Here is a 12,611-nt window from a genome sequence, read left to right on the forward strand (position 1 = left end):
GGACAAAATTATGAAAAACAATTTTGTAACTTTTGGGGGCTTTCGATTCTACGCAGTGCACTTTTCAGTAAAAATGACACCATATCTTTTTTCTATAGGTCCATTCGATTAAAATGATACCCTAATTTTATAGGTTTGATTTTGTTTTACTTTTCTTAAAAAATTATAACTTTTTGCATGAAAATAAGTATGTTTAAAATTGTCCTATTCTGACCCCAGGGAGCAGGGGAAACGGCCGCGATGTGTGCAAATACACCCCGCATGCACGGCAACTCGCACATCGCAGCAGTGTCTGCTCGTAGCGGCGTATTGCTGCTCAGAGCAGGCACATCTAAAGGCACCCTGTAGGGGTCCTTCAGTGGCGGATTTGCAGAGTAAAATTCGCTGTGGATCCGCTCGTGTGAACGTACCCAAATATACCATTAGTAAAACCGCACGGTGGATGGCGTTAATACATAAAGATACAAAAGTCCAGAATTGCTGATTATTGATCAGTTCATATAACAGAAAAATTTAATAAATCAAAAAGGCCCATCAAAATAAAAATAGTAATGATAAAAACTCTTATACAGCCCCATATACGGAAAAATCTAAGAGTTATAGGGGTCAGAAGAGGACAATTTTAAGCATACTTTCAGACAAAAAGTTATTATTTTGTAAAAGTGGTAACATAAAGCAAAACCTTTATACATTTTGTATTGTTGTACATTGTTGATCGTAATCTTAAGGGATCAGAATAAATAGTTTCAAATGTTTTTAATTTAAAGTAGTAAAACAAAAGTTGATATAAATTCTGTATGACTATAGTCGTACTGACCAGCAATAAAGATATCATATCAGTTTTACTGCAAAGTGAACAGTGTAAAAAGTTGCAGAATTATGTTTTCTTTTATTTCAGTCAGCAATTTTTTTCTGTTTCGCAGTTCATTTTGGGGTAACAAGCTGCCCCCATTTCACACATTCTGTATAGGGAAAAAATAGAAAAGTTATAACTATTAAAAGGTGAAGAGTTACAAACATGCTATAAATCCCTGACAAGGAAGGGGTTAATAACTATAAGGCTACATTCATACTGCCGGAGACAGTGTGAAGCCCGTTATTTTAGGATCGCGAATAGCGGGGAAAAAAATTGTGCTTGCACCGTCTTTTGCTCCCGCTATTCTCTCTGAAAATAACGGCGCCCGACGGACCCCATTGACTATAATGGGGTCCATCGGGACCCGTTATTGCCCGTTATGACCCGTCAAAATGACCGCCGAATGACCGCCGTCAAACTCACAAAAAAAAGAAAAAAAGAGAGTCTGACAGACGTTATTCACGGGTCATAAAGGTAGTGTGAAAGGGGCCTAAGCTCATTCATTTTAGGGTCAGAATATGGGTTAGGTGAGGGAAGCGATCATCAAGGGCACTTGTTTGCATCTAGGATTGCGGGGCACAATTTTATTTTAAAAAAAAGTCCATTAATTACCGTATTTTTCGCCGTATAAAACGCACTTTTTCTTCCCCAAAACTGGGGGGAAAAAGTCGGTGCGTCTTATACGGCGAATACACCCCTATCGCGGCGGTCCCTGCGGCCATCAACGGCCGGGACCCGCGGCTAATACAGGACATCACTGATCGCGGTGATGCTCTGTATTAACCCTTCAGACGCAGCGATCAAAGCTGACCGCCGCGTCTGAAGGGAAAGTGACACTAACCCGGCTGTTCAGTCGGGCTGTTCGGGACCGCCGCGATTTCACCACGACTGAACAGCCCGACTGAATAGTCGGGTTAGTGCTTACAGGACATTGGGAGGGACCTTATCTGCCTCCTCTGTGTCTTCTCCGATCCCCCTGTATGGCTGGCGCTCTCCTTCCTCGTCATCACGTCGTCGCGTATGTGCGTCGGCGTGCGTAACGACGTGATGGCGGCGACAGAGAGCGAGGATACCCGGCCGGCAGCAGAGACGTTCCAGAGCGACGGGGACACGGCGACAGCGATGGAGCGACATCCAGGGCAGCGGTGACGGGTCTGGAGCGGCGGGGACACGTGAGTATTACCTCCTATGCAGTGGTCTTCAATCTGCGGACCTCCAGATGTTGCAAAACTACAACTCCCAGCATGCCCGGACAGCCAACGGCTGTCCGGGCATGCTGGGAGTTGTAGTTTTGCAACATCTGGAGGTCCGCAGGTTGAAGACCACTATTGAGTTCAAAATCTTAATTTTTTTAGATTTTTCCCCTATAAATTGGGTGCGTCTTATACGCCGGTGCGTCCTATAGGACGAAAAATACGGTATATTACTATTATAGTAAATATTTTGTGTCTGGGGTCTGTATTTTTTCTGGGGTTGGTACTTAGTGGGGGCCTTGTCTGTGGTTATTATGGGATTGAGTCTCCCTTTACTCTGCGTCTTGCTTGAGGTCTGTATTTATTTCTGTATTTTGGGATAAGGTCTGGGGTTATTTTGGAGTGTGCACTACATGTGATTGGAACGCAGTAGGTTAGCTGTGTTTGGGAGCATAGTCTAAGGTAATGGCAAGCATATGTTAAAAACATAGGGCCTCTTGTCAGACTATGAAGTCACCACTTAAAAATAGTAAAGTATGGTGTATAGGGAATAATTGAATTTAAATAAATCACATTTTCCACCATCAATTTTCACTCAATACCCCATTACGAGAAATGTAAACAAATTATTGGAAAGGAAAATACATTTTTGCCTGAATATAGTAAGCTAGTATGACACTTGAAATTTAGCCCTGGCTCCTCCAATTTCTCTTGATCATTTCTGAGATGTTTTTACACCTTGATCAGAGTCACTGGTGGTAAATTCAGTTAATTGTACATGATATAGAAAAATCCTCCTCAGTCTATATAATGTCTCACAGCTGACATTGCATATCAAAGCAAAAACTTATCCATGAGGATGAAAGAACTGCCTGTAGAGCTTAGAGACGTGATTGTGTGGAGACAAAGATCTGGAAAGGCTAGCAAAAAAATTTGTCTGTGCAGAAAGTTCGCAAGAGCACAGTGGCCTCCATAATTTTTATATGGAAGAGATTTGGAACAACAGGTTCAATGTTCTGGCAGAATTTTTTGAACAGAATTTTCTGTCCAGACAATTACACAGTATGAATGGGTTAAAGGAGTACTACGAAGCAAATAATTTCAAGGGCAAAGCAAAGTTATATAACTAAGTAATAAACTTGCGCTTTGCATAGTGAATGGATCCCGGTGTTTTTCAGCTTTCTGCCGCTGACCAGAAGCTCTAGTTCTCCCGTGTTTGATGACGCTTGACCCTGTATTCTCAGCGCTCCGCTGCCATGTTAGCTCGATGACTCCCACTTCCCATGAGCCATTGCGGCCTCTACCTGCCTCCCAGCCTGGAGTCTTATATTCCTGATTGCTGAGCTGGCATAGGCTCAGCTCAGCAAACGCCTATCTTGCACAGCTGGCCAATCGGATGTGATGAGCGGGCATTCTGGGAGATGTAGGTTTTTTTACACAGCACTAGCCATAACAGAACCCGGAAGTAACAGAAAATGTGGGCGGGCCTAGCGCAGGAACACCTGGAGCATTCTGCACGATAGGGGGCTCTATGGACAGGTACATGAATGGGCTACATTTTGATATTAGTTTATTCTTTTCAGGGGGCATCAGAGTTTTCCTTTAACAAAAATCTTATTCATCTGCATGTAACCTTCAAGCAGTGGAATTTCCGTCCGATTCTGTAGTGTGTACTAAGAGTCATATCTGGAGGAAACCCGGTGTGAGGTGTTTTTTTGCGCCCCCGTAGATCCATGCGTCCGCTCCTCCCCCAGCTCTCCGAACATTTCCGAAGCTAGAGCTGGGGCAAGGGAAGGAAGGAGGTACACGCCCCCTCCCTGAGCTCGGCTGGACGCAGATCTCCACGGCACGCCCCCTCCCTCATCTCCCCGAGCCGAGGACGTAAATCTCCACGGCAGGTCCCCTCCCCATCTCCCCTCCCTGAGGACATAGAGCAGTGCTCCCAATGAGCTCTATGTGTAAAGGGGGACATACTGTACGGGCTCTTTAGCCCATGCAGTATGTCCTCCTTTAGCCTGTACAGTATGTCCCCTTTAGCCTGTGCAGTATGTCCCCCTTTAGCCTGTACAGTATGTCCCCTTTAGCCTGTGCAGTATGTCCCCCTTTAGCCTGTACAGTATGTCCCCTTTAGCCTGTGCAGTATGTCCCCCTTTAGCCTGTGCAGTATGTCCCCCTTTAGCCCGTACAGTATGTCCCCCTTTAGCCCGTACAGTATGTCCCCCTTTACACATAGAGCTCATTGGGAGCACTGCTCTATGTCCTCAGGGAGGGGGCGTGCCGTAGAGATCTGCGTCGAGCTGAGGTCAGGGAGGGGAGATGAGGGAGGGGGCGTGGACCTTCTCTCTCCCCTTGCTCTGCCCTCCCCCAGTTCTAGCTTCGGAAATGTTCGGAGAGCTGGGGGAGGAGCGGACGCATGGATCTACGGGGGCGCAAAAAACCACCTTACACAGGCACTGCTTATCACCTGCCCAACACTATCCCTATAGTAAAGCATGGTGGTGGCAGCATTCTGCTGTGGGGGTGTTTTTCATGCTGTGCTTAAAAAATCAATTCAAGTCTCTTCTCTTATCTCTGACCACCCATAAAGTTCTGGGCAGTTCCTTATAAATACTTGTGCAGCTGTCCCTGTGTAAATACTTGTGCTTTTACTATGTGCACAATGCCTCCTCCTGAATGTAATACCCCCCTTCTATTTACATGCTTGTTATTATCATTACTATAATCCGCAGTTGAGTGCTTAGTGTAACCCTTTGCTTGCTGTCCTGCTGTTTCTTCCCTTTCTGCTTACATCTTTCTGCACCTTGCAAACCCAGTGTACAGTGTCCATTTTAGGACATCGTCAGTCGTCAGATGTAACTCCGTCCTCCGTCAGGTGAAACGGCGTCCCGCCTCCTCCCTCAGACCGATTGCCGTCAGCTGCAACTCCGTCCTCTGTCATGTGAAACGGCGTCCCGCCTCCTCCCTCGCACCAATCGCCGTTCTCCTTCAGCCACAACTCCATCCTCCCTCATCCGAAACTCCGTCGTCCAAAACGCCATCATGCCTCAGACGATTCTCCTTCAGAGAACTTCCTGCCGCAGAGCAGAGCCGACGCTGCACAGCATGTATAACAGTCGAAACTATGAAACTTGCACGTGTACTACAGACACTACATGTGCTACAGAGTCTGTATAGCAGAGCCGACACTGAATAGCATGTACAGCAGAACCAGTATAGCAAAGAGCCGACACTGACTCGGCTTTGCTGCAAGGCAGGAAAGTTTTTAGTCTGAGGGATGACGGAGTTTAGGATGAGAGACTTTAGGATGACAAAGGAGGGAGGAGGGAGTTGCAGCTGACACCTGATGGAGATTGGCCCGAGATAGGAGGCGGGATGCCGTTTCACCTGACGGAGGACGTTGTTACGTCTGACAATGTCCTAAAATGGACACCGTGCTAGTGAATCAGTTCCCTTCCCCTTCTTCCCAGCCACATGCCATCTAGAGTACTCTTCCCCCAGCATAGTGTCAGCCTGTTCAGTCCCGTGCACTTTCACTAGCACTATGTCATGGCATAGCAAAGAGGAGTAGGTGCTGTCCTGTGATTGGCCAGACAGGTAAGGTGAGCACTGCTGCCCAACAGCATAAAAAATAACTGTGCAACTGTACATCATGGAGGGGGTTTGTAAACCACCTTGTCACCACTCTGAAGGGTTAATTCAATGTTTCCCAAGGAGTGCGCCTCCAGCTGTTGCAAATCTACAACTCCCAGCATGCCGAAGGTTGTATGGGCATGCTGGGAGTTGTAGTTTTGCAACAGCTGGAGGCGCACTGGTTTGGAAAAACTCAGTTAATGTAACTAAACCATGCAAATTCGTTAAAAAAACATTTTAAGAATCTTCCCAAAATATGAAGTGTAACATAGTTCTGGCTGTTACATCACCTGATCTCTTTCCATCAATGCAATTGATACATTACATAAAAATGTTAGTCTATAAATCAGTTCAGCTGTAATATAAAGTATAGAAGCAGTGAAGAAGGATCCGCCCCCCATTATTGGGGCCCCGGGGTCCCCTCCGCGCTGTCATTTCCAGCCATTAGTCCTGAACACCAGCGGTGGGCGGAGCTTCTCCCAGGAGGTGGGGAGGGGCCAGGAGAGAACAGACGGACAATGGGAATGCGGCACGATGATTGGTTGGCGGTCTTGCGCTTTCTCCTCTCTGATTGGCAGGCTTGGCTGCGCTTGCCCCTTGCATCCCTGTAGAGCAGCTTGTGAGGCAGAAGAGTGGATGTGTGGCCGGGGATTACCCTTGTCCGGGGGGATAACGGGACCGGGGGCGCCTCACTGCCGCATCTTCTTCTGCCTATAGGAAGAGCCTGTGCCCGGGGAGCCCGCATGGTGCCTGTGCACACACAGCGGACACTGGCTCACGCGGTAAGTAGTTGAGCTCTGCTACATCTCTGTCCCTTCACTTTAGTTTAACTCCGTAATAAAGTGCATTTATATCCTAGCAGAATTCTCCATCATTGTAACGATACGTCCTGCCCCCCCCCCCCACTGTAAGTCAGGAGGGGGTGGATGAGACAAAGGCACTAGCTGAGGATGGGATTACAGAGCAGGGAACAAAGGGGGCAATGCCTGGCACTGGTGGGCTGTGCTGCCACCCAACATCTGATTGGGCACCTTACAGTAAGTGTGCACAGGACAGATGGTGCATTCACTCTACAGGATAGCGCTTAACCCCTTGCATCCCATAGAGCACTGACATACACTGAGCCTGTCCCCTTACACAGTGTTTCCTAAACAGAGAGCCTCCACACACTGCAATCTACATGTACTGTCATATATATATATATATATATATATATATATATATATACTGTATAAGCGTTACACAGTGTTTCCTAAACAGAGAGCCTCCACACACTGCAATCTACATGCACTGACATATATATATATATATATATATATATATATATATATATGTACTGTATAAGCGTTATACAGTCTTTCCTAAACAGGGAGCCTCCACACACTGCAATCTACATGTACTGTCATATATATATATATATATATATATATATATATATATATATGTACTGTATAAGCCTTATACAGTATTTCCTAAACAGAGAGCCTCCACACACTGCAATCTACATGTACTGTCTATATATATAATGTACTGTATAAGCGTTATACAGTGTTTCCTAAACAGGGAGCCTCCACACACTGCAATCTACATGCACTGACACACACACATATATATATATATATATATATATATATATATACCGTATATGTACTGTGTAAGCGTTATACAGTGTTTCCTAAACAGGGAGCCTCCACACACTGCAATCTACATGTACTGCCTATATATATATATATATATATATATATATATATATATGTACTGTATAAGCGTTATAGAGTGTTTGCTAAACAGGGAGCCTCCACACACTGCAATCTACATGTACTGTCATATATATATATATATATATATATATATATATATATATATATATGTATATGTACTGTATAAGCGTTACACAGTCTTTCCTAAACAGGGAGCCTCCACACACTGCAATCTACATGTACTGTCATATATATTATATATATATATATATATATGTACTGTATAAGAGTTATACAGTGTTTCCTAAACAGGGAGCCTCCAGCTGTTGCAAAACTACAAATCCCAGCATGCTTGTAGCCTCCACACACTTCAATCTACATGCACTGACATATATATATATATATATATGTACTGTATAAGCGTTATACAGTGTTTCCGAAACAGGGAGCCTCCAGCTGTTGCAAAGCTACAAATCCCATCATTCTTGTAGCCTCCACACGCTTCAATCTAGATGCACTGACATATATATGTGTATATATTTATATATATATGTACTGTATAAGCGTTTCCCCTTATACAGTGTTTGTCAAACAGGCAGCCTACAGCTGTTGCAAATCTACAACTCCCAGCATGCTTGTAGCCTCCAAACACTTCTGTCTACATGCACTGACATATATATATATATATATATATATATATATATATATATATATGTGTACTGAATAAGCATTTCCCCTTATACAGTGTTTGTCAAACAGGCAGCCTACAGCTGTTGCAAAACTACAAATCCCAGCATGCTTGTAGCCTCCACACACTTCAATCTACATGCACTGACACACATATATATATATATATATATATATATATATATATGTACTTTATAAGCGTTATACAGTGTTTCCGAAACAGGGAGCCTCCAGCTGTTGCAAAGCTACAAATCCCAGCATTCTTGTAGCCTCTACACGCTTCAATCTACATGCACTGACATATATATGTGTATATTTATATCTATATATATATCTATATATATCTATATCTATATATATATATATATATATATATATATATATATGTACTGTATAAGCGTTTCCCCTTATACAGTGTTTGTCAAACAGGCAGCCTACAGCTGTTGCAAAACTACAAATCCCAGCATGCTTGTAGCCTCCACACGCTTTGCTCTACATACACTGACATTTATATATATATCTATATATATATCTGTATGTTTTTCCCCTTATACAGTGTCTCTTAAACAGGGAGCCTACAGCTGTTGCAAAACTACAACTACCAGCATGCCTGTTGCCTCCACACGCTTCAATCTACATGCACTGACATGTGTGTGTGTGTATATATATATATATATATATATATATATATATATATGCGCACTGTATAAGCGTTTCCCCTTAAACAGTGTTTCTCAAACAGGCAGCCTACAGCTGTTGCAAAACTACAACTCCCAGCCTGCTGGGAGTTATAGTTTTGCAACAGCTGGAGGAGGGTTCCAAGTTTGGGCAACACTGCCCTAATACATTCTGTGCATTGTCACCTTATTAGATTACCGTCTCCTTCCCGCTATGTCCTGCCATGCCCCGGCTCTCATCTCCATTGCAGAACCTGCCAAAACACTTCATATGATCTCCTTAGTCCTTGGGAGAAAGAGAAGACCGTCTATTTAGGATCAACAGCACATGGAAGTCATAGCCGCAGCTCCCTGAAGATGGAGCCTGGTGCTGAGCTCTAGGGTCCCTTATCATGCTCCCCATTTACTCCCTATGGCCCAGGTAACCTGTCAGCCTTGGTTGAGATCTGATCTTATGTGATCCATCTCAAGGAAAGATTGATGTGTATCTGCCGGGATGCCATAAGACATGTATCTAATGCAGTGGTCTGCAAACTGAGGACCTCCAGCAGTTGCAAAACTACAACCACCAGCATGCCCGGACAGCCGTTGGCTGTCCGGGCATGCTGGTGGTTGTAGTTTTGCAATAGCTGGAGGACCACAGTTTACAGCCCACTGATCTTTTGGCTGGATTCCTTTATTCTATTGTCCTTGGATTGAGAACAGATGGTTGTGGGTATATAAGAAAGATTCTATCCTGAAAGTCAAATTTTTATTGTTATTGCCTTATCACTATGTATCTTTTATTTTTTTTTATTTTTTACAATATACAAATGTTATATCATAAACCTATTCATGATCCAAGTTAGTGTTAGTGCAGTGTTTCCCAACCAGCGTACCTCCAGCTGTTGCAAAACTACAATTTCCAGCATGCACAAATGAACTTTGGCTGTCCTGGCATGCTGGGAGTAGTAGTTTAGCAACAGCTGGAGGCACACTGGTTGGGATATGTTTAAACAGACATGCTGGATATGATGCAGATTTGTTGCAGATTTTCCAAAACGAACTTTGATAGGGAAGTCAAAATCTGCAACAAGGGAAGGCAACGTGTCCACTACGTCCGAACACACTTGTAAGGCATGTTCACATGGCTCATAATTCTGATTTGTTTTTTTTAAATGTGGAAACTGTGACTAATTCCTTAATAAAAACCCATAGCAGTGGCACTGCACACGTGCAAGATTTTTACCCCGGTGCACATGTCCTTACAATGGCAGCCGTTTGCCCTGGGCAGATGGGACGTTATAGTTACATTTTTGATCAGAGTTACTGTATAAGGGCACAATCACATGTTCAGGATCAGATTGTGTTCAACAATTTAGTTAGGCTGGGTTCACACTACGTTTTGGACATATACGGGGACCAGATCCGGGTGGGGGGGGGGGAGTGAAAACTGGGCGCTCCCGTATCCCTGCTTTCATCTCATTCATTTGAATGAGCCGTGTGAGCAGATATTGACTCCGGTCGGCTCATTTTTGCCCGTATGTCCAAAACGTAGCGCGAACCCAGCCTGACATTGATATTTTCAGCATCCAATCTGCAGCAGATCCAATTGACTTCCATAGGGAAATCAAAATCTGCAGCAAATCTCCAGCGACCACATGGTAACATATCCTTAGGAAATGTTCACACTGCGTAATTCCGGCGGAATTCCGGAAGTGGAAATTCACGCGGTGAACATTAGCATCAGTGTGAATGGGTCTTTCGGCGAGACCTGTTTACACTGAGGAATTTCAGCGGCGGAATTAAAATTGTTCCGTGCAAAGAAAGTACATGTTAATTCTTTGCATGGAAGTCCGCGATCACTGCATAGCTGTCAACGGTGACAGCGCAGTGCCGCACGTTCCTACCGCCAGATTAAATCTCCGCTCGCAGAATTCTGTGAGCGGAGATACCGCAGTGTGAACATACCCTTACAGTAGTCTTCACTGACACTGGATCAGAACATCTGAGCCTTAAAGCGTAGCCGTCAGATCCCAAAAAAAAAAAAAGGAATATATCACTCAGTACCTAATCCTGACCATGTACATCTATCTATTTTATGTGTCTAGCACCTTTTATTTATTTTTTTATTACACATTTAATTTAGCTCACTAGTCTGAATTCCTCTCAAAGGGATGGGGCGTGGCCTCACTGTGCAGGTCTCCGCCCCCTCCCTCAGTATACTGTCTGCTCACATCTCCCCTAGCATTAGCAAAACTACAACTCCCAGCTTGTCCTCACTGACATTAGCGGGACACAAGCTGACAGTGGGAGGATTTTTCCTCCCTGCGCTCACAGCTGTCAATCAAGGAAGTGTGTCCATGACATAGGTGATGACGCATGGACACAGCAGGACTAGTATGTGTCCAAGCAGGCAGGGGGGGGGGGTAGTTGTTTGACTGGCTTTTTCAGTGTGAAATACTGACAATTTTCTGATGAAAGCAATTGCAAAACATATTGGTTATACATGCTTTACAACATATCAAAAGTTTTTGTATCTGACAGTGCCCATTTAAAAAACATTGACAGTCAAGGTAACATAGGAAGAAGAACAGGTGTCCTGTAATCTGCCCATCCATTGGGCATTGTAAGTGAATGTGCCCTCCCCTAGACTGTCCTTTGTCTATCACATTTATCAGGGATGTGGAAATCCTATCGCCCGACGCCCGGGACAAGTAGTTTTGGGCACCGGGCAGGTGAATTGCTCATAGATTTAGCCCTGTATCGGGCAAGCAGGGACAAACCGACTTCCCCCTTATTTTTCTTTAATGCCGTTGTGAGGCGCAGGAGCCGATGCAAGTCTGCACCTCACATCGGCGCTCAGAGTGTATGGAGGGGCGGTGGCGGCCCCAGCAGATTTCAGTAGCCGGGCCGCTGCTCAGAGAACCCCAAGATTTCCGAACCAGCCCATGCAGTGCAGTCTGTCCTCTCTCCCCCACCTGCTCTGTGTTTTCCCCCGTGAAAAAATTGCAGCCTCTCCGTGGTAGATCAGGTCCTGTGGAGACAGAGCAGGGGAGGGGATGGAGCTGTGTGCGGGGGAGGAGAGGAGCTGTGTACCGAGCTGTGTTCGTCCTCGCTCTCCCCCTGCTTCTTGTGTAGCTTCTGTGAAGCTCAGGTGAGGAGGCCCAGCATGCAGGTGGAGGGAAGGGTGGTTGTATATGTATGTAATGTATAATTAGGGGGGGGGGGGGTGTATCAGCGGTGGGTGGGTGTATGTATGATGTGTTCATATGTATGGTGTGAGTGTATGTGTGATGTGTGTATGATGTCTGTGTATATATGATGTGTGTATGATGTATGATGTGTGTATGATGTCTGTGTGTGTATGATGTCTGTGTGTGTATGATGTCTGTGTATGATGTCTGTGTATGATGGGGGGTAACGGCGGGTGTATGTATGTATGATGTGTGCATATGTATGGTTTTAATGTATGGTTTGAGTGTATGTGTGATGTGTGTATGAGGTGTGTGTATGTAATGTATGATGGGGCAGCGGCGGGTGTATGTATGTATGATGTGTCTGTATGTATGTAATGTATAATATAGGGGGCAGTGGCCAGTATATGTGTATGTGTATGTATGTTTTGTACAGGGGCGGACTGACAAGTGCTGCTGCCAGTTGTGCTAATTTTTTAAAATTTATTTTTTGTGGTTTCTGGCCACCCGCACTAAATTGCACCCCCAGAATCCCACCCCCCTTCATACTCACCCGCCAACCAAGAGCCCCACGGATGCACGCAAACACGCCCAAACCAAAACTACAACTTCCAGCATGTTCCACCATAACCTAAACTGTAGAACTATAAAGTGTAACATGCTGGGAGTTGTAGTTTTGGTTCGGGTCAGCT

The 12,611-nt window shown here is 44.7% G+C and overlaps 1 protein-coding gene across 4 annotated transcripts in view; it reads left to right on the forward strand.

Annotated features, from left to right (window-relative positions):
* Nucleotides 1–12,611, forward strand: part of SLCO5A1 (solute carrier organic anion transporter family member 5A1) — a 264,961-nt gene that overhangs the window by 97,652 nt on the left and 154,698 nt on the right. The window contains exon 1 of one of the 4 annotated variants that reach the window (XM_056522116.1): nt 6,149–6,461. The exons of 2 other annotated variants lie outside the window; for them this stretch is intronic. The gene's annotated coding sequence lies outside the window, so the exon portion shown is untranslated. Of the gene's footprint in view, nt 1–6,148; nt 6,462–12,611 lie in introns of those variants that run through there. One more of the 4 variants, XM_056522112.1, reaches the window with a different exon arrangement.

This window comes from Hyla sarda, chromosome 5 (assembly GCF_029499605.1).
Source record: "Hyla sarda isolate aHylSar1 chromosome 5, aHylSar1.hap1, whole genome shotgun sequence".
NCBI classification, from domain to species: Eukaryota; Metazoa; Chordata; class Amphibia; order Anura; family Hylidae; genus Hyla; species Hyla sarda.